The 21,386-nt window shown below is 40.8% G+C and overlaps 1 long non-coding RNA gene across 1 annotated transcript in view; it reads right to left on the bottom strand.

The window, feature by feature from the left end:
- Positions 1-607: 607 nt before the first annotated feature.
- Positions 608-21,386, bottom strand: part of LOC137210377 (uncharacterized) — a 94,250-nt gene continuing 73,471 nt past the window's right edge. Inside the window, exon 3 of the long non-coding RNA XR_010936489.1 lies at positions 608-849. This is a non-coding gene — a long non-coding RNA (uncharacterized lncRNA). The remainder of the gene's footprint in view (positions 850-21,386) is intronic.

Raw genomic sequence — 21,386 nt, 5'->3', positions numbered from 1 at the left:
TTTACAGTTCACCAAGCTCTTTCATCATCACATATCAAGAACAGAGGGAAACGCAAACAAGTCAAAAGACCTAATCTATACGCATGCCTCAACGACTGCCTGGCCTTGGGTCTTCAGTAAATCCTTCTATGGCTCTGGATCTGACTTTCACATCTACAGGAGGAAGAGGCAGGATCACTAGTGCTCTTTCCGGTTCCGACATTCCTTGTTTCTAGAATCTGATACTACAGAGCCTTTACTGTCAAGTTGGAAAAAGGTAACTTCTCCTATGAAGACCTACAGTTGTAATTTTCTGAAGGTTTTCAGGGTGGCTCTAACTCATATTTCTAATCATAATCCATTTCCCATTTAAATCAACTGGTCGTGCTTAACCTAGCATCACCCTTATTGAAACTGTCTGCAATTAAACCTCCAAACGAGGTACCTCTGTAATCTCTAGAAAGCCCTCTGATCCCAAAGAAGTCATTGTCTCACTCCAAACTGACACTCTTTCATGATATGCAACCAAAGGCCCCAAAGGATAGCTTGCTTTCTTTTCTTGTTTAAATTTGGGCACTGAAAATCTACAGGGACATTTCATAATAAGGAAATGAATGTATCACACCTCTGCCTTCCTTGTCATTTATTATTACAGACATTTGCAGGACAGCAGGCTCACATTACTTTGGATCCATCCAGGCCTGCTGGTAATTCTCATTATGAGGCAAGGAGCACAGCCCGAGAGGCCCTTCATTTATCACGAGTGGAACAACGTGGATGTCACCGCAAGGACTGAAGACGCAGGAGGGAACAACTCAGCCCAAGCCAAAGGATTCCTCAGCAGCGGTGACCATGCTTCATGCAAACAACCTGAGAAACAAGAGAAAAGAAAAAACAGAAAATGTAAACTTCCTAACTTTTCAACAGTGGAGTTTTCTGGTTTTTGTTTTTTAAATCAGGGTTACGTGCTTCTAGGCACTGTGCTCTAGTGTAGGATCCGAACATGAAAAAACTCAGCCCTGCCCTCAAGGAGCTTACAATCAAACAGGGGAGATGGAAGAGTGAAAATAGAAGTTGCAAGAGATAGGTACCACGAAACCAGAAGTTGAGTTCAGAGAGGAGAGAAATCCCAGCACCCTGGGTGGGCAGTGACACCTGCAACAAACAGGGCAGGGGCAGGACTTAGGCAGGAAGTGGGTGTGCAGCATCTGCTTCCCAGGTCGCCAGGGGCCACCTCCCTCTCACCCTGCACTCTCCTTCACTTAATTATTTCCCTCACAGTTCTCATACCCCCTGAATTTCCTTCCTTCCTTCTTCCCTTCATTCTCTTGTTGACAGTGTGTCTCCCCCACTAGAAGGCAAGCATCACGAGAGCAGGACTTCACCTTGTTCTCTTCAGTGCCCAGAACAGCGCCTGGCATGGAACTGGTGCTCAGTCAATGTGTGAAGGCAGGAAGGCAAGGCAGGCAGGCAGGACATGAGGGAAGAAGGGAGGGAGAGAGGGGGGCAGGGAGGGCAGATACCATTCACAGAAATGGATTCATGTCCCTACTCATCTCTGCCTGGCATCCTATTGAGATTTTAAAGACTGCTGTGGATTACTTCCACCGAGAGATCTGCCCTGATGCCCTCAGCTCACCTAATTCTTAACCTGGCCCTAAATTCTTTTACAGTCTGGCTTACTCCCCACCATGCATCCCACAAAACTGCATGATCACTTGCACATGCTGTTCCCTGTGCCAGGAATATCATCCCTTCGTTACACCTTTACGTGCCAGATAAACGCCCGCTCATTCTTCACAAGTAAAGGTGGCAATTTAGTGATATCTAACAAAATGTTAAATACGCACCCCTTCTGACCCATCAGTCCACTTTTGTAAATGGACCCTTGGGTTTTCTCACACAGGGCAAATGTCACCTCTTCTGCGAAGTTCTCTCTGAACTCTGAAGCTGGCCCCTGGCTCCCCTGTGACCCAGTAGCACACAGAGCATCCCTTTCATATATCACGTATCCTGCAGCGTATAACTATCATTTACAAGTTGTTCTCCTGATACTGAACCTGAGCTCTTCACGAAACTTAACATTCTTGTGAGGAGACAGACAAACATGTAAGTAAGAGACCAAATAAATGCATAAACACATACTTTCAGATAAGGGCTGAAAATAAACAGGATAATGCAATCTCCAAGCAAAGAATGAGAATCTCCCTTTTCTAACTTATTGTGCACTTACTGTGTGTGTATTATGATTGTCATGTTTTCAAATGTAAATTCTCCTCTAAGGGTCTGTACTGTGAGTGCATTTTGATATTCTACGGGATGTTGCAGGCAACTGGGTCCTGTCTGCCCAAGTATGCTGTAAGATTATAACAGCAGAGACCATATCCTGTACATCTTTTCCTGCCCCCTGGCACCTAACATAGCAGGATTTCAATTACCCTCTGGTTGATTAGTCATAAAAGTAACTTAAAGCACAGGTGCTACTGATGAGTCTGAAGCGTCATCTTTGAATTAAATGTTCAAACACATGGAGACGGATGAACCCCAAAATGTAATGTTCACTATCAACCTGACAGAGATCTGTGCCTGGCCCCTGACCAGTTCAGATTTAAAAAAAACAAAAACAAAAAAACCCTCTAAGGCTATAGATCAGTATAATTCTAACAGGTAACCTGAATTTATTGTCTTTAAAGTGAATTTATGACTTATGAGAATCTTTATTTTGAAGGAGTATAGAAACTTATAGGAAGTGACTCATGTGCAGCCCCTAATTTCTATACCCTCTAGTTCCTGTTTTATAGCAGCCTCATAAGAGAATAATTGCTATCGTTAGACGTATGTTTGTAAAAGAAAACAATAATGCTTATTTAGAAATTCCTTCAGAATGCCAGGGAATGTTGCAGGAAATTGATATTACTGAATGAGTAAGATTTGGGGTGTCTTTTGCAGTAACAAATCTAAAATACCTATTTAAGAGAAAAATTACTTTCTCAGTCTTAACCTATAATATTCATACAAAAACATGCAGTAATTGTTCTTTTAATTATTTTCCTGTTTGGCTTTTTCTCTTTTGGTTTTCTAATGGGCAAACAATGTAGTCAGTGAAGAAAAAGGAAATTCTTTTCAGAACAAATAGGAGGGTAAAGAGAGGCTCTATATTGTTTGTACATTTAAGATGGGAACATTTCCTACACGAGGAAGAGAGTAGATGTGAGCTAGTTTTCAATGGAAAAACATCACAGTGACTGAAATGTTTACTTTTTATTGTTGTTATGCACACCAAACTCCACAGGGTTCTTTTGTTGTTTAAAAATGAGGTATCAAAATTGTTACGATGATAATTTTCTCCACATTGAACTATAGATTCAACACAATGACAATTATGATCCCATAAGAATTTTTAGTGAAAATTGAGAAGTTTATTCTAAAACATATATGAAAATGTGAAGGACTTAGGAGATCCTAGACCTTCTTGAAGAAAAAGCAGAAGAAGAAGGAGGAAGAATGGGAGGAGAAGGAGGGGGAGGGGGAGGAGGAAGAGAATCATACATGTAGTTAATAAAAGTGAATAGGCAGGGCTTCCCTGGTGGCACAGTGGTTGAGAGTCCGCCTGCCGCTGCAGAGGACGCGGGTTCGTGCCCCGGTCAGGGAAGATCCCACGTGCTGTACGGAGCAGGTGGGCCCGTGAGCCATGGCCGCTGAGCCTGCGCATCCGGAGCCTGTGCTCCGCAACGGGAGAGGCTGCAACAATGAGAGGCCCGCGTACCGCAAAAAAATAAATAAATAAATAAAAATTTAAAAAATGAATAGGCATTAGGAGTTTGGGATTAATATACACACACTACTGTATAGCACAGGGAACTATACTCAATATTTTGTAATAACCTCTAAGGGAAAATAATCTGAAAAAGATATTTCTGAATCACTTTGCTGTACACCTGAAACTAACACAACATTGTAGATCAACTATACTTCGATTTAGAAAAAATGAATAGGCAAGTCACAGATTGGGAAAAATCATCACCATATATATTATTATCATATCACCATATATATATTATTACTACCAGATGGGCAAAATTTTTTAATTTGTTTAAAAAACATTTAAAAATTAATATATATTTTCAAGAATGTGGCTCATTGGAAACTCATACATTGCTGACAGAAGTATAAATTTCCAACGACAGTTGATTCTCATTTGTTTCAGTAGTTATATTGAATTAGCAAATATTGAACCATTGCTCCTAGGAAAAATAAAGGGTTAGTTCCCTGCTAGTCTCTAGTCACAATATTTTTGTCAACCAATCAACACATAACCTGGTTTTATGTGTATTTCTATTCAAAGACACCTTATTTAACGTATACTGTTGATTCATTAATATTGAACTCATAGCCAACAGTACTATAACTCATACCTAAAGGAAACATCCAACACACATCTCTGTAAGGCACATCCTGCAGACAGTTCCTACTATGTGACTCTGCCCTTTTGGTCATAGCTGATTGGATCATTTGTGGACACCTGACTGAAGCTGGGCCAATCAGAATCTACCCCTCAAGAATTTAAACTGAGAGCCATAGTGCAGAAGCATTGGCAGCTGTAATATTAATGGCGAATTCTCAAGTGAAGGTTGAGCTGTAGAGGTTCCCAGAACTGCCCTGCTTAGCACCCCCTTCCTGAATACTAGTTTTTCAGGTTTTCCTGGAATTCCATGAGGTTTCTTCTCACGAATCTATGTTCCACAAGTTGTAACTAAGACACAGTCATTTATTCATTCAACAAAATTTTCAAGCATCTACTACGCACCAGGCACATAGCTGGAAACTTACAGGGTGGACCCAGATGTCAAGACAACTAACTACACAAATAAGTATATAGTTACTGGCTGTGAAAAGTGCCACAGCAGAAAAGCACGGGTGCTCTTAGGGAAGTACTTTTGTCACAAATGAGATAACGTATGTAAAGCACTTAGTACAAGGCTTGGCCCCTAATAGGCTCTCGGTGTACTATATTCTTTGGCCAAATTCTCTCTAAATAATTGTCCTGGCACAATGTCTTCCTGGGTGAGGCTGGCCCATATCCTGCCAAGCTGTTCTAATTGGCTGCTAGTTTACTCCTTGCCTTTACTTTCTGATGCCAACGTATTAGTCCCAAAGCACCACTTTGATTATACTGCCTGGTTGTATCCCATGCCAAAGAGTTTGGACTCCTTCCTGTAAGCCAGCTGTGAGGTCTCAGATGGGAGAAATGTAGGTAAGCAGGATTCTTGGTCACCTGTCTCCCTACTCCAAAGGAAAATAAAAATGCTGCTACTACAGAGGGAAAAAAGGAAGGACTGGGCGTCAAGCAGGCCACTGCTGCGCTCGTTATTTCTACTGAGTTAATTAAGTTATCCAGTTGTCCAAATAAGTTTTGACCAAGAGGGAGGTGAGGAGGGAAGGAGACAGCAGCTCTGAGGTAGGCCCTTCATCCTTCGGCACTGGAGAGAAGTCTTTGATTGCTCAGAACAGACTGCTGCAGGGATGGTCAGTTCAATAAAAAACGTTCAGCCACCTGCTCTGCCTTCCGCCCCAGAGCCCCAGTGGATATCTGGGTGCCAGAGACATTCTCTTTGAGGGGTCCCACCAGGTGCTACTCTGCCATCTCTTCTCTCCTCCTCCTTCTCTTTCTTTGCTTTATTCTCCCATTCTAAAGCATTTTGTGGCATTTAATATGGCTACACAAGATAACAGTCAAATGTAGGAGAACCTAGCTTGTTTACAATAGGACTTACACCTTCAGGAAATAGGGTTTATTCCTGGAAAGGATAATTAAGGCATAAGAGCTTTATTTTATGAATCATACCATCCTGTGTGGAAGCAAAGTGTACCTTATGAAAAACTCATTACTGTTCATAAAACCAAATCCAAATCTGCTCCTAACGGAGTAGTGAGTTTGACGGAACACACTCCTCTCTCCAGGGAGATGCTATGATACCCATTAAATGGCAAATTTGAAATGACCTAAGACTTAGAAAAATTGCTTATAAACTAGCACTTAAATGTAAACTCCTTGACTGTCAGCTATTCTTCTCCCCTCAGTTCTTAAATATAAGTTAAAAGAGATCCTTAGAGAAAGTTCAGCAGATAGGGCAGAATGAAAGCAATATTTTCTACCTCCATAGTGGCTTCTGTCAACCCAATCACTTCAATAGGAGTTGAGCTCCTCTCACCCTGAGTCCAGGAATTTCTGCTTTCCTCCTTACCACGAAGCGGAATTCTGTCAGGGACAGAGGCCACCTGTCCATGGCATTAGTGGCTTTGGATCCCAGTTACCTGGTCTGCCTCCCTCCCATCACTGACCCTTAAATTCTAGCATCGCTTTCTCAGGAGGACAAATGGAAAGGAGCTAATTCAGAGTTTCTCAAAGATGTTTTCTGGGGATGATAGTTTCAAAAGCCATTATGCAAAAGCTCTGGGGGCCTGAGAGAATAAAGTAGAAGCACTTTAGAAAGGATGAATGCTATTCAGAACAGACTTTAGAATGAACCCATATCTTTAAAACTGACGGCAAGAACCACTCACTTAACAAACACTTACTGAGCCAGGAACTTCACTTGGAGCTAAGTATTCAAAGATTAATATCAGGTAGTATTTGCCCTTAAGGAACTCAGAGTCTAATAGAAAGATAGCCACTTTAAGTACTTTCAGGAACAATACAAGTTTATGCAATATTGAAAAGTGTATTTGCTGTTTTGATGGCCAGCATCCATTCCCCCTTCTGATATCAGCACCCAATTTTGCCTCCCCCATTGGACGCAAGCTGGGTGGAATAACTCAGTCATCGTATTCTGCCCAAGACCCAAACTAAGTCAACTGGACACCAACCACTGAGAATTATATAAAGGTGCTATGGAAATACAGGGAAGGATTCATAACTCTGCCAGGAAAGATCAGGGAGGACCTCTTGAAGTAAGTGATAGTAGGTTTGAGTCATGATAGCCAATTAAGAGTTAGAGGAACAGGGTCAAAAATACTTTCTAGGAGCATTATATGTAAAAGAAAAGAGACATAGCAAACAAAAAACACACAAAAAAGAACAGCAAATTTGGAGACCAGATAGGAGCCAGGTATGACTGGAGTAGAGGTTGAACAGGCATGTAAATTTTATTCCGATAAAAAGTTTGAAAACAATATTGGTGTTCAGGCCTCACCCCACACCTACTGAGTCAGAATCTTTGGGACTGGGACCAGGCATTGGACTTATATAAAAGTTCCCCAGATAATTCTCATTGTAGTTGGAAAACAAGCACTCCAGGAAATAGAAGGCAAACACCTTACCTGCAGAGCAAACCCTTCACGGACAGGTCCCAGACTTCACTTTCTATTTATTTTTCCATCTCTTGTCGCTCTGACGTTTTTGTGCCAAAAATACTAAACTTCTTGCAGATCTTCAAACATACCATGCCTCCTTGACCATTTTACACGGGCTCATCCTTCCAGCAGGGTTACCTTCTTCCTGGCTGGACATCTGAAAAGTTGTCATTCTTCATAGCCCAGCTGGAGGTCTAGCTTCCCCAGAGAGCATCCTCTGACTCCACAGCAGGTAGAGGACTTTCTTGCCCCACATTCCCCAGCACCTTCTCCCTCTGGTCCAGGGGGGTAACCATCTTACTGCTTTACAACAGTTTCCTTTTTTTTTTTCTAACAACTTTATTGGAGTATAATTGCTTTACAATGGTGTGTTAGTTTCTGCTTTATAACAAAATGAATCAGCTATACATGTACATATATCCCCATATCTCCTCCCTCTTGCATCTCCCTCCCACCCTCCCTATCCCACCCCTCTAGGCGGTCACAAAGCACTGAGCAGATCTCCTGTGCTATGCAGCTGCTTCCCACTAGCTATCTATTTTACATTTGGTAGTGTATATATGTCCATGCCACTCTCTCACTTTATCACAGCTTCCCCTTCCCCTTCCCCATATCCTCAAGTCCATTCTCTACGTGTGCGTCTTTATTCCTGTCCTGCCCCACGTTCTTCAGAACCTTTTTTTTTTGGTTTTTTTAATATTCCATATGTATGTGTTAGCATACGGTATTTGTTTTTCTCTCTCTGACTTACTTCACCCTGTATGACACACTCTAGATCCATCCACCTCACTACAAATAACTCAATTTCGTTTCTTCTTATGGCTGAGTAATATTCCATTGTATATATGTACCACATCTTCTTTATCCATTCATCTGTCAATGGACACTTAGGTTGCTTCCATGTCCTGGCTATTGTAAATAGAGCTGCAATGAACATTGTGGTACATGACTCTTTTTGAATTATGGTTTTCTCAGGGTATATGCCCAGTAGTGGGATTGCTGGGTCATATGGTAGTTCTATTTTTAGTTTTTTAAGGAACCTCCACACTGTTCTCCATAGTGGCTGTATCAATTTACATTCCCACCAGCAGTGCAAGAGGGTTCCCTTTTCTCCACACCCTCTCCAGCATTTATTGTTTGTAGATTTTTTGATGATGGTCATCCTGACAGGTGTGAGGTGATACCTCATTGTAGTTTTGATTTGGATTTCTCTAATGATTACTGACGTTGAGCATCCTTTCATGAGATTGTTGGCAATCTGTATATCTTCTTTGGAGAAATGTCTATTTAGATCTTCTGCCCATTTTTGGATTGGGTTGTTTGTTTGTTGTTATTGAGCTGCATGAGCTGTCTGCATATTATGGAGATTAATCCTTTGTCAATTGCTTCATTAGCAAATATTTTCTCCCATTCTGAGGGTTGGCTTTTCATCTTGTTTATGGTTTCCATTGCTGTGCAAAAGCTTTTCAGTTTCATTAGGTCTCATTTGTTTATTTTTGGTTTTATTCCCATTTCTCTAGGAGGTGGGTCAAAAAGGATCTTGCTGTGATTTATGTCAGAGAGTGTTCTGCCTATGTTTTCCTCTAAGAGTTTTATAGTGTCTGGCCTTACATTTATGTCTTTAATTCATTTCAAGTTTATTTTTGTGTATGGTGTTACGGAGTGTTCTAATTTCACCTTTTACATGTAGCTGTCCAGTTTTCCAAGCACCACTTATTGAAGAGGCTGTCTTTTCTCCATTGTATATTCTTGTCTCCTTTATCAAAGATAAGGTGACCATATGTGTGTGGGGTTACCTCTGGGCTTTCCATCCTGTTCCATTGATCTATATTTCTGTTTTTGTGCCAGTACCGTACTGTCCTGATTACTGTAGCTTTGTAGTAGACTCTGAAGTCAGGAAGCCTGATTCCTCCAGCTCCATTTTTCTTTCTCAAGATTGCTTTGGCTATTCAGGGCCTTTTGTGTTTCCATACAAATTAGGAAATGTTTTGTTCTAGTTTTGTGAAAAAATGCCATTGGTAGTTTGATAGGGATTGCACTGAATCTGTAGATTGCTTTGGGTAGCATAGTCATTTTCACAATGTTGATTCTTCCAATTCAAGAACATGGTACATCTCTCCATCTGTTTGTATCATCTTTAATTTCTTTCATCAGTATCTTATAGTTTTCTGCATACAGGTCTTTTGTCTCCTTAGGTAGGTTTATTCCTAGGTATTTTATTCTTTTCGTTGCAGTGGTAAATGGTAGTGTTTCCTTAATTTCTCTTTCAGATTTTTCATCATTGGTGTATAGGAATGCAAGAGATTTCTGTGCATTAATTTTGTATCCTGCTACTTTACCAGATTCACTGATTAGCTCTAGTAGTTTTCTGGTAGTATCTTTGGGATTCTCTAGGTATAGTATCATGTTGTCTGCAAACAGTTATGCTTTTAAGTCTTCTTTTCCCATTTGGATTCCTTTTATTTCTTTTTCTTCTCTGATCACTGTGGCTAAAACTTCCAAAACCATGTTGGATAATAGTAGTGAGAGTGGGCAACCTTGTCTTGTTCCTGATCTTAGTGGAAATTATTTCAGTTTTTCACCATTGAGAACAGTGTTGGCTGTGGGTTTGTCATATATGGCCTTTATTATGTTGAGGTAAGTTCCCTCTATGCCTACTTTCTGGAAAGTTTTTATCATTAATGGTGTTGAATTTTGTCAAAAGCTTTTTATGCATCTATTGAGATGATCATATGGTTTTTATCCTTCAATTTATTAATATGGTCTATCACATTGATTAATTTGTGTATATTGAAGAATCCTTGCATTCCTGGGAAACCTCACTTGACCATGGTGTATGATCCTTTCAATGTGCTGTTGGATTCTGTTTGCTAGTATTTTGTTGAGGATTTTTGCATCTATGTTCATCAGTGATATTGTTCTGTAGTTTTCTTTTTTTGTAACATCTTTGTCTGATTTTGGTATCAGGTTGATGGCGGCCTTGTAGAATGAGTTTGGGAGTGTTCCTCCCTCTGCTATAGTTTGAGTTTGAGAAGGATAGGTGTTAGCTCTTCTCTAAATGTTTGATAGAATTTGCCTGGGAATCCACCTGGTCCTGGGCTTCTGTTTGTTGGAAGATTATTAGTCACAGTCTCAATTTCAGTGCTTGTGATTCATCTGTTTATATTTTCTATTTCTTCCTGGTTCAGTCTCGGGGGGTTGTGCTTTTCTAAGAATTTGTCCATTTCTTCCAGGTTGTCCATTTTATTGGCATATAGTTGCTTGTAGTAATCTCTCATGATCCTTTGTATTTCTGCAGTGTCACTTGTTACTTCTCCTTTTTCATTTCTATTTCTGTTGATTTGAGTATTCTCCCTTTTTTTCTTGATGAGTCTGGCTGACGGTTTATCAATTTTTTTTATCTTCTCAAAGAACCAGCTTTTAGTTTTATTGATCTTAGCTATTGTTTCCTTCATTTCTTTCTCATTTATTTCTGATCTTATCTTTATGATTTCTTTCCTCTGCTCACTTCGGGGGTTTTCTGTTCTTCTTTCTCTAATTGCTTTAGGTGTAAGGTTAGGTTGTTTATTTAAGATGTTTCTTGTTTCTTGAGGTAGGATTGTATTGCTGTAAAGTTCCCTCTTAGAACTGCTTTTGCTGCATCCCATAGGTTTTGGGTCATCGTGTTTTCATTGTCATTTGTTTCTAGGTATTTTTTGATTTCCTCTTTGATTTCTTCAGGGATCTCTTGGTTATTAAGTAGTGTATTGTTTAGCCTCCATGTGTTTGTATTTTTTACAGATTTTTTCCTGTAATTGACATCTCGTCTCATAGCACTGTGGTCGGAAAAGATACTTGATACAATTTCAATTTTCTTAAATTTACCAAGGCTTGATTTGTGACCCAAGATATGATCTGATCTATCCTGGAGAATGTTCCACGAGCACTTGAGAAGAAAGTGTATTCTGTTGTTTTTGGCTGGAATGTCCTATAAATAGCAATTAAGTCCATCTTGTTTAATGTATCATTTATAGCTTGTGTTTCCTTATTTATTTTCATTTTGGATGATCTGTCCATTGGTGAAAGTGGGGTGTTAAAGTCCCCTACTATGAGTGTGTTACTGTCAATTTCCCCTTTTGTGCCTGTTAGCACTTGCGTTATGTGTTGAGGGGCTCCTATGTTGGGTGCATAAATATTTACAATTGTTATATCTTCTTCTTGGATTGATCCCTTGATCATTATGTAGTGACCTTCTTTGTCTCTTGTAATACTCTTTATTTTAAAGTTTATTTTGTCTGATATGATACTTGCTACTCCAGCTTTCTTCTTATTTCCATTTGCATGGACTATCTTTTTCCATCCCCTCACTTTCAGTCTGTATGTGTCCCTAGGTCTGAAATGCATCTCTTGTAGACAGCATATATACAGGTCTTGTTTTTGTATCGATTCAGCCAGTCTATGTATTTTGGTTGAGCATTTAATCCATTTACATTTAAGGTAATTATCGATATGCATGTTCCTATTACCATTTTCTTAATTGTTTTGGGTTTGTTATTGTAGGTCTTTTCCTTCTCTTGTGTTTCCTACCTAGAGACATTCCTTTAGCATTTGTTGTAAAGTTGGTTTCATGGTGCTGAATTCTCTTAACTTTTGCTTGTCTGTAAAGGCTTTAGTTTCTCTGTCAAATCTGAATGAGATCCTTGCTGGGTAGAGTAATCTTGGTTGTAGGTTTTTCCCTTTCATCACTTTAAATATGTCCTGCCACTCCCTTCTGGCTTGCAGAGTTTCTGCTGAGAGATCAGCTGTTAACCTTATGGGGATTCCCTTGTATGTTATTTGTTGCTTTTCCCTTGCTGCTTTTAATATTATTTCTTTGTATTTAATTTTTGATAGTTTGATTAATATGTGTCTTGGCATGTTTCTCCTTGGATTTATCCTGTATGGGACTCTCTGTGCTTCCTGGGCTTGATTGACTATTTCCTTTCCCATATTAGGGAATTTTTCAACTATAATCTCTTCAAATATTTTCTCAGTCCCTTTCTTTTTCTCTTCTTCTTCTGGGACCCCTATAATTCAAATGTTGGTGCATTTAATGTTGTCCCAGAGGTCTCTGAGACTGTCCTCAATTCTTTTCATTCTTTTTTCTTTATTCTGCTCTGTGGTAGTTATTTCCATTATTTTATCTTCCAGGTCACTTATCCGTTCTTTTGCCTCAGTTATTCTGCTATTGATTCCTTCTAGAGAATTTTTAATTTCATTTATTGTGTTGTTCATCATTGTTTGTTTGCTCTTTTGTTCTTCTAGGTCCTTGTTAAACGTTTCTTGTATTTTCTCCATTCTGTTTCCAAGATTTTGGATCATCTTTACTATAATTACTCTGAATTCTTTTTCAGGTAGACTGCCTATTTCCTCTTCATTTGTTTGGTCTGGTAGGTTTTTACCTTGCTCCTTCATCCGTTGTGTGTTTCTCTGTCTTCTCATTTTGCTTAACTTACTGTGTTTGGGGTCTCCTTTTTGCAGGCTGCAGGTTCATAGTCCCCGTTGTTTTTGGTGTCTGCCCCCACTGGCTAAGGTTGGTTCAGTGGGTTGTGCAGGCTTCCTGGTGGAGGCAACTGGTGCCTGTGTTCTGGTGGATGAGGCGGGATCTTGTCTTTCTGGTGGGCAGGGCTGTGTCTGGTGGTGTGTTTTGGGGTGTCTGTGACCTTATTATGATTTTAGGCAGCCTCTCTGCTAATGGGTGGGGTTGTGTTCCTGTCTTGCTAGTTGTTTGGCATGGAGTGTCCAGCACTGGAAGTTGCTGATCATTGAGTGGAGCTGGGTCTTCACATTGAGACAGAGATCTCTGGGAGAGCTCTCGCCAGTTGATATTATGTGGGGCCAGGAGGTCTCTGGTGGTCCAGTGTTCTGAACTCAGCTCTCCCACCTCAGAGGCTCGGGCCTGACACCCAGCCAAGCACCAAGACCCTGCCAGCCACACGGCTCAGAAGGAAAGGGAGAAAAGAAAGAAATAAATAAAATAAAGTAAAATAAAATAAAGTTATTAAAGTAAAACAATTTAAAAATATTATTAAAATTTAAAAATACAAAAAGTAATAAAAAAAAAAGAAGAGAGCAACCAAACCAATAAACAAATGCACCAATGATAACAAGCACTAAAAACTAAACTAAGATAAAGATATAAATCAGAAACTAGTCAGTCGCATACAGCAAACCCCAAGTCTACAGTTGCTCCCAAAGTCCACCTCCTCAATTTTGGGATGATTTGTTGTCTATTCAGGTATTCCACAGATGCAGCGTACATCAAGTTGATTGCGGGGAGTTAATCCGCTGCTTCTGAGGCTGCTGGGAGAGATTTCCCTTTCTCGTCTTTGTTCTCACAGCTCCCGGGGTTCAGCTTTGGATCTGGCCCCGCCTCTGTGTGTAGGTCGCCCTCTGGCATCTGTTCTTCTCCCAGACAGGAAGGGGTTAAAGGAGTGGCTGATTAGGGGTCTCTGGCTCACTCAGGCCAGTGGGAGGGAGGGTACAGAATGCGGGGCGAGCCTGAGGCGGCAGAGGCCAGCGTGACGTTGCAACAGCCTGAGGTGTGCCGTGTGTTCTCCCAGGGAAGTTGTCCCTGGATCACGGGACCCTGGCAGTGGCGGGCTGCACAGGCTCCTGTGAGGGGAGCTGTGGATAGTGACCTGTGCTTGCACACAGGATTCTTAGTGGCTGCAGTAGCCGCATTAGCGTTTCATGCCCGTCTCTGGTGCCCACGCTGATAGCCGCAACTCACGCCTGTCTCTGAAGCTCATTTAGGCAGTGCTCTGAATCCCCTCTCCTCGCACACCCCAAAACAGTGGTCTCTTGCCTCTTAGGCAGGTCCAGACTTTTTCCCGGATTCCCTCCGGGTTAGCTGTGGCTCACTAGCCCCCTTCAGGCTGTGTTCATGCAGCCAAACCCAGTCCTCTCTCTGGGGTCTGACCTCCGATAACCAAGCCTCAGCTCCCAGCCCCCACCTGCCCCGGTGGGTGAGCAGACAAGCCTCTTGGGCTGGTGAGTGCTCGTCAGCACTGATCCCCTGTGTGGGAATCTCTCCGCTTTGCCCTCTGCACCCCTGTTGCTCCACTCTCCTCTGTGGCTCCGAAGCTTTCCCCACACCTACCCCACCCCATTCCCTGTCTCCACCAGTGAACGGGCTTCCTAGTGTGTGGAAACCTTTCCTCCTTCACAGCTCCCTCCCAGAGGTGCAGGTCCCGTCCCTATTCTTTTGTCTCTGTTTTTTCTTTTTTCTTTTGCCCTACTCAGGTACGTGGGGAGTTTCTTGCCTTTTGGGAAGTCTGAGGTCTTCTGCCAGCATTCAGTAGGTGTTCTGTAGGAGTTGTTCCACATGTAGATGTATTTTTGATGTGTTTGTGGGGAGGAAGGTGATCTCCACATCTTTCTCCTCCGCCATCTTGAAGGTCCTCTAGACAATATATTTTAAGAATTCAGTCTGCTCTCATCTCCTCCTTATAGCTGTCATTATCTTTTCTATACCTGGAGATTTATTCTTTCCTTCAACAAATATTTATTAAGAACCTACTTTGTCTAGGTGCTGGGATACAGCAGTAAATTTTAAAACAAAAACAAAAAAACCCAATAATCTCTGCCCTCACAAAGTTATATTCAGTGTGAGAGACAGGTAACAGAAAAGCAAAACAATAAATAAATATAATTCTAGACAACAAGTGCTATGAAGGAAATAATCAGGGTGTTAGGTTATAGAACTTTTCGATTAAGCAAGCTCAGTAGAACCGGAAAGAAGAATCTATCTGGAGCCCTGCTGACTTTAAGTGGCCAGGAGAAGGGCTTTCCATCCCTCCCCTGGGACTGACAACCCTCTCTAAAAGATAACAAACTGTTAGGAAGCAAGGGATTCTGATAGAAGTGCTCAATCCAGGAAGTACTTTTGTACCCAGCAGACCTCTATACAGGCCTAGGGAAACTCCTTCTACTCTCTCAGACAGCACTGGCAGGATTCTGTGACAGCTACAGGCACCAGATAAACCAAGCAGATCAAAATAGTACCACAGGGCTTCCCTGGTGGTGCAGTGGTTGAGAATCTGCCTGCCAATGCAGGGGACACGGGTTTGAGCTCTGGTCCGTGAAGATCCCACATGCCGCGGAGCAACTGGGCTCGTGAGCCACAACTACTGAGCCTGCGCGTCTGGAGCCTGTGCTCCACAACAAGAAAGGCCGCGATAGTGAGAGGCCCACGCACCGCGATGAAGAGTGGCCCCCGCTTGCCACAACTAGAGAAAGCCCTCGCACAGAAACGAAGACCCAACACAGCCAAAAATAAATATACATAAGTAAATTTTAAAAAAATAGTACCACAAAGGCTCTGAAATTAAAATGACATTGAAACCAGTTTCCAAAGTAGGCCAGGACTTACATATTAAACCTAAACAGGGTGACTGTCTTTTAAAATTAAATATTAAATAAGATCCAGAGTCTTCTGACATTCATGATATTCAAGATACAATGAAAATCACCTATCATATTAAGAAATAAGAAAATCAAAATTTGAATGAGAAAGACAACAGATACCAACACCTAGATGAATCAGATGTTGGAATTATCTGGCAAGGATTTTGAAGCAGCCATCATAAGAATGCTTCAACAAGCAATTAAAAATGCTCTTGAAATAAATAAAAAATATAAAATCTCAGCAAAGAATCTCAGCAAAGAAACAGAAGGTTATAAGAAAGAACCAAATGTCAATTATAGATCTGACAAATACAATAACCAAAATGAAAAAAACTCACTGGATGGATTCAACAGTAGAGTGGAGATTTCAGGATAGAATCAGTTTGCATAGAATTAACTCAGCATGAACAACAGAGAGAAAATAGGCTGAAAAAAAATGAAGAGACTCAGGGACTCACGGGGTAGCAACAAAAGATCCAACATTAGTATCACTGGAGTCCTATAAGAGAAGAAATAGAGTGGCTAAAAGAGTATTCCAAGAAATAATGGCTAAAACCTTCCCAAATTTGTTAAAAGGAAACATAAAAAATAAACCCACAGATACAAGAAACTGAGTGAATTTTAAATCGCCTAAACCAAAGAAACCTATACCAAACACATCATAATAAACTTCTGAAAACAAAGAAAAAATCTGGAAAGCAGCCAGAGAGAAATGACATTACCTATAGTATGAAAACAAATTTGAATGATAGCAAATTTCTCAGATTTCTCACCTGAAACTATGGTGGCAAGAAGCAAGTAGAACATTTTTCAAGAGCTTGGGGGGGAGAAAACACTGTCAACCATGAAATTATATCTGGCAAAACTACCCTTCAGGAATGAGGGGGAAATAAACACATTCCCAGATGAAAGAAAACTAAAATGATTTGTTGCTGGCAGACCTATCCTTAAAGAACAGCTAAAGAAAATTTTTCAAAAAGAAAGAAAATGGTAAAAAGAAGGAAACTTGTAGCCTCAGGAAGGAAGAAAGAACAACAGAAAGAGTAGAAGTAATGAGCAAATACAATAGGCCACCCTTCTCCTTGTGAGTTTTCTGAATTATATCTGATGTTTGGAACAAAAATGATAACACTATCTGATACTCAAGACAATGATATTTAAAACTTGAAAAAGGGATCTAAATGAAGGTAGGTTTTCCTCACTTCACTCAAAGTAGTAAAATGCTGATACCATTAGACTGTGATAAGTCATATGGGTATATTGAAATACCCGTAGCAACTACTGTGAAAATGATAGAAAATGATACGCACAAAAACACTATTAGCTGACAAGTTCATCATTTGTACAAATTCACTGAGCCTGGTTCTAAAAAACACAATGTTTTACGTTTAATACTTGACAATTTAAGAAAAATGGGTGTTTGACTCAACCAGAAATTGTTATTATAGCCTGTCAACAATATATAAATTACTAGATGGCCTGCTTGATATTTTTCTCCTGAGATGTGTTTAAGAGGATTTTCTTTATCTCATACTGAACTTTATGATACTCACTTTCTTGGTAACATAGATGAAATTACCATATACTCAACAGACAAGATAAGATTAGCAGGAAAGTATATTTTTAAAAATCCCCCCAAAAAGGTTGGTCCCTTTATTAGGACAATATTAACCACTGAGGTTAAAAAAATAAATTTCTAGCTCAGAGAGGGTTACTTTAGAGAGAGAAGTCAGGAAAGGTCTCTCCTTAAAGACAATGCTGGAGAAGATCCTAGGATAATGAATTCCAGGTAGAATGAGTACCTTCCTTACGCAAAGATTCTCAAGCAGAAAAGAGCTTGGGTTTGTTCAAGTATTCTACTAAGTCTAGCTCATTCATGTGTGCACCTTCTTTTATAGTTTTTATTCCCTATAACACATGGGTTCTTTTTTCCATAAAAGTTTTATTAACACTTGTTAGATGGAGAAATAACCAAACAATAACAAAATCAGAAAAAATGGGGAAGTTACTAAGGTCCCAGTAAAGTCAGAGTAAATGAGGCCTGAAGTTGTCTTGTACCCATCTTCTGCATCTCTTTGCAAGTGACTCCACGGAGGCATCTATCTTTCTACCTTACCCCTCCCTAAGACACACACACACACACACACACACACACACACACACACACACACACACAAAATTTAATCTTATGGATCATTTCTCTAGCTTGGTACTTTTAATATGGAAAATGAGTGTCAACTTGTGAACAATTTAAAGTGACCTTAGATTACTGGTTCTCAACCAGGAGCAATTTTGCTCCCCAAGAAACATTTGGCAGTGCCTGGACACATTTACACATTTAGATTATCATGAGTGGTAGTTATGTGCTACTTAAGTGGGTAGAGGTCAGGGATGCTGCCCAATAGCCTACAATGCACAGGACAGCCCCAGATAGAATTATCTGGTCTAAAATGTTACCTGACTTAGATTATGATTATAATTTCCATCCCAAGGGAATTTCAAGACCTCTGTCTCCCAATCCAGTGTCTAATCCGGACTTCTCCTTGAAAAGTTACCTTACTCATTTCCAGAAGATCAAAACACTGTGGGCAGTAATTCCCAAAGGATGTTTCATGTTCCAACAATTATATGACAAAATTGTTCTATGGTTAAATAAATTTTATAAATTTTATAAATGTTTGGTCATCATAGGTTCCTTTTGTATAGGACTTCTTTGACCCAGCTAGGTCAATAGCATGGCTAAGGCCACCGGTCAGAATGGAAATGAATACCAAGCATTACAGCAAGAGCTCTTTAATGACTACCAAAAAGGTAGACAAAGAGACTCGAGTCTAGCAATTCTGCTGATGGAGACTAGAATCAAATAGCACTGCTGTTACGCACACCCATTGATTATCTTCACCCAGACACCCAGCTGGGGAAAACTAGGGAGATACATGTAACACCAGGAACAATAAATATCTAGGTAGGAATTTAGATCCAGTATTAGTTTCCTAGGGTTGTCATAATGAAGTACCACAAACTGGGTAACTTGCACAACAGAAATACATTGTCTCAGAGATCTGGAAGCTAGAAGTTCAAGATCAAGGTTTTTTCAGGGTTGGTTCCTTCCGAGGACCGTGAGGAAGGAGCTGATCCAGGCCTCTCTACCTGACTTATGCACAGTCTCCTTACATGGTATTCCCTCTACGTATGTCTATCTCTGTGTCCAAATTTCCCTTTTATAAGGACTTCAGTCATTCTGGATGAGAGCCTACTCTAATAACCTCATTTTAATTTGATTACCTCTATAAAGATCCTATCTCCAAGTAAAATCACATTCTGAAGTACTGAGGGTTAGGACTCCAAAACATCTTTTGGGGGAAAACACAATTCAATCCATAACACAAGCTAGTCCAATCTCTTTGTTTGGGCCAATGGTTGTAGTCAAAAGCCAGAGTAGGGAGGAGAACAAAAGAGAAGCCACGTGTTGAATAATCAGGACTAATTATGGACATTTGTGCTTTCCAAGGTAAATAAACCGAGCTATCATAAATGTGTCAGCATTTACTTTCAGACTTAGTGTGACAAGAGTTTAGGCAAAGGGCAGTTGTTCTTCTCACTGTCAGAAGCAATCCCAAAGTCTGTCAGACACTGGACACAAAGCTCACATCTGCACCTGTGGTGGCCCTTTCAAACCTATCCTGTCTTCTGCACCTGCTGCCATTTATTCATGTTCAATGGCATTGCAAACTGCAGCAATTACGTGGATGCTGACCCAAAAGTCACCAGTGCTCATGAACCCCTTCCCAGACATTGTCCCCCCCTAGAGCACATGCTGCTTTCCGTTAGGAAGTCTGGGTCTCTTGGAAACTAGTCTGTGGCTAGTGTGGACAGCAATAAGTGAACCGCTGAAGCTGGTGTGCTTTGAAGTTTGACTGGGAGCCATAACCCAGGGAGATGTCCTTCCATATCAACTGTCACTGGTAATCACATGGCGCCAAATGTCTGCACACTCTCACCCCTCCTCTCTGTATTTTTAATTTTATTTAAAATGTCATTTACTATGTCCTTACTATGTGGCAAGGGCACAACAACCCTGTGAGGTAGATACAACTTCTATTCCCATTTTATATAGAGATGGGTAAACCAGAAGGCATTGAACAGTTAAATAACTGGCCCGAGGCACACAGCCAGTGAGTGGAAGAACTCACATTTGAATCAGGCAACCTGGCTCCAGAACCCAACTTTTAATCACTGGGCTCTGACTTTCTATTGGCTTTGAGGGCCAAGGTGGGAGGTTTCCAAAGTGACATGACAGTATTTGTTTAGACATGATTATTGAGGCAGCCTCTGAATGTTCCACTGTAAGTTCTAAATATATAGACACTGCTCAGAGTAACCCCATGAGATAGGTACTATTTCAACTCCCATTTTACGGTCTGGTAAACAGAAAGACACAAGGAGGTTAAATAACTTGCCCAAGGTCACTTAGAATGTATCTCCAAAATAGTGCTAGAGGCTGGAGATAGATCCGCAAACGAGGTAACCACGGTTTCTGTCCTAACTGAGCTTACACCACACACAGAGGCTCAGACAAGTAAACAGGTAATTGGAACACTGTGGTAAGCGCCAAGGTGAAGTTCCACGTGCTATCGGAGCACATGGAAGCAGTATTTAGCCCTCCCTGGTGATGTTAAAAAAGACTTCTTGAGGATTGATACTTTGACTTAAACCTCACAATTGAGTTAGACAGGCACAGAGGTAGATAAAAGGAGGAAATTGTTCCAAGAGAGGAAACTGTACTTGTAAAATCAGGAAGCAAGACAAAGAGCATGGTTCGTTCTAGGAGACAAAAGAAATGCAGTATGGCTCAGTGTGTAGAATGCAAGCAAAGGGGGCGACAAGAGGTGAAATGGGAAAATAACACTATGCTCGAAGAGCAATGAGGACTGGCTGAGTTTTAGGAAGTAAAGTAGCATGATCAGGTCTACATTTCAGAAAGACAAGGATGGGTTGGTGGGGGGAGACTAGAGGCAGAGTGACACATGTCTCCAACCTGGGAGTCACTGCAATAAGCCCAGCTTAATACTATAGTGACCAGACCTAAACTTGGTGATTGATTGTCTATGAGGGGTGTGTGGTATAAAGATATATGTTTGGTCTTTCCCCCAGTTCCTGGCACAGAGCTCCTAAAACCCTTGGAATTTCCTGAGTGATAGGATTGTCTTTTGTTATTCATAGGGAGCCCTTTTAGAGCACACCTGACTTATGTTATGTGACTTAGAATCACAGAAAAACCAAGAGATTAGAGGGTTGGAACTTTCAGCCCCACCCACTGACCTCTGGGAAGGGGGAGGGAGTTGCTGGAGATCAAGTTCTATAAAATCTCTCAAACATAATTTGATGAGCTTCTGGGAGAGAAAACATAAGGAGATGCTGGGAGGGTGGCATAGCCAGAGAGAGCATGGAACCTACATGTTGCCTCCCCCATACCTGCCCATGCATCTCTTCCAGTTGCCTGTTCCTGAGTTGTATCCTTTTATAAATAAATCAATAGATCAAGTAAGCAAATTTTTTTCTCATTTCTGTGAGCCATTCTAGCAAATTATGAGACCTGAAAAGGGTCATCGGGACTCATGGAAGTC

This window comes from Pseudorca crassidens, chromosome 17 (assembly GCF_039906515.1).
Source record: "Pseudorca crassidens isolate mPseCra1 chromosome 17, mPseCra1.hap1, whole genome shotgun sequence".
Classification (NCBI taxonomy): domain Eukaryota; kingdom Metazoa; phylum Chordata; class Mammalia; order Artiodactyla; family Delphinidae; genus Pseudorca; species Pseudorca crassidens.
This window is presented reverse-complemented; position numbering and strand designations above follow the sequence as displayed.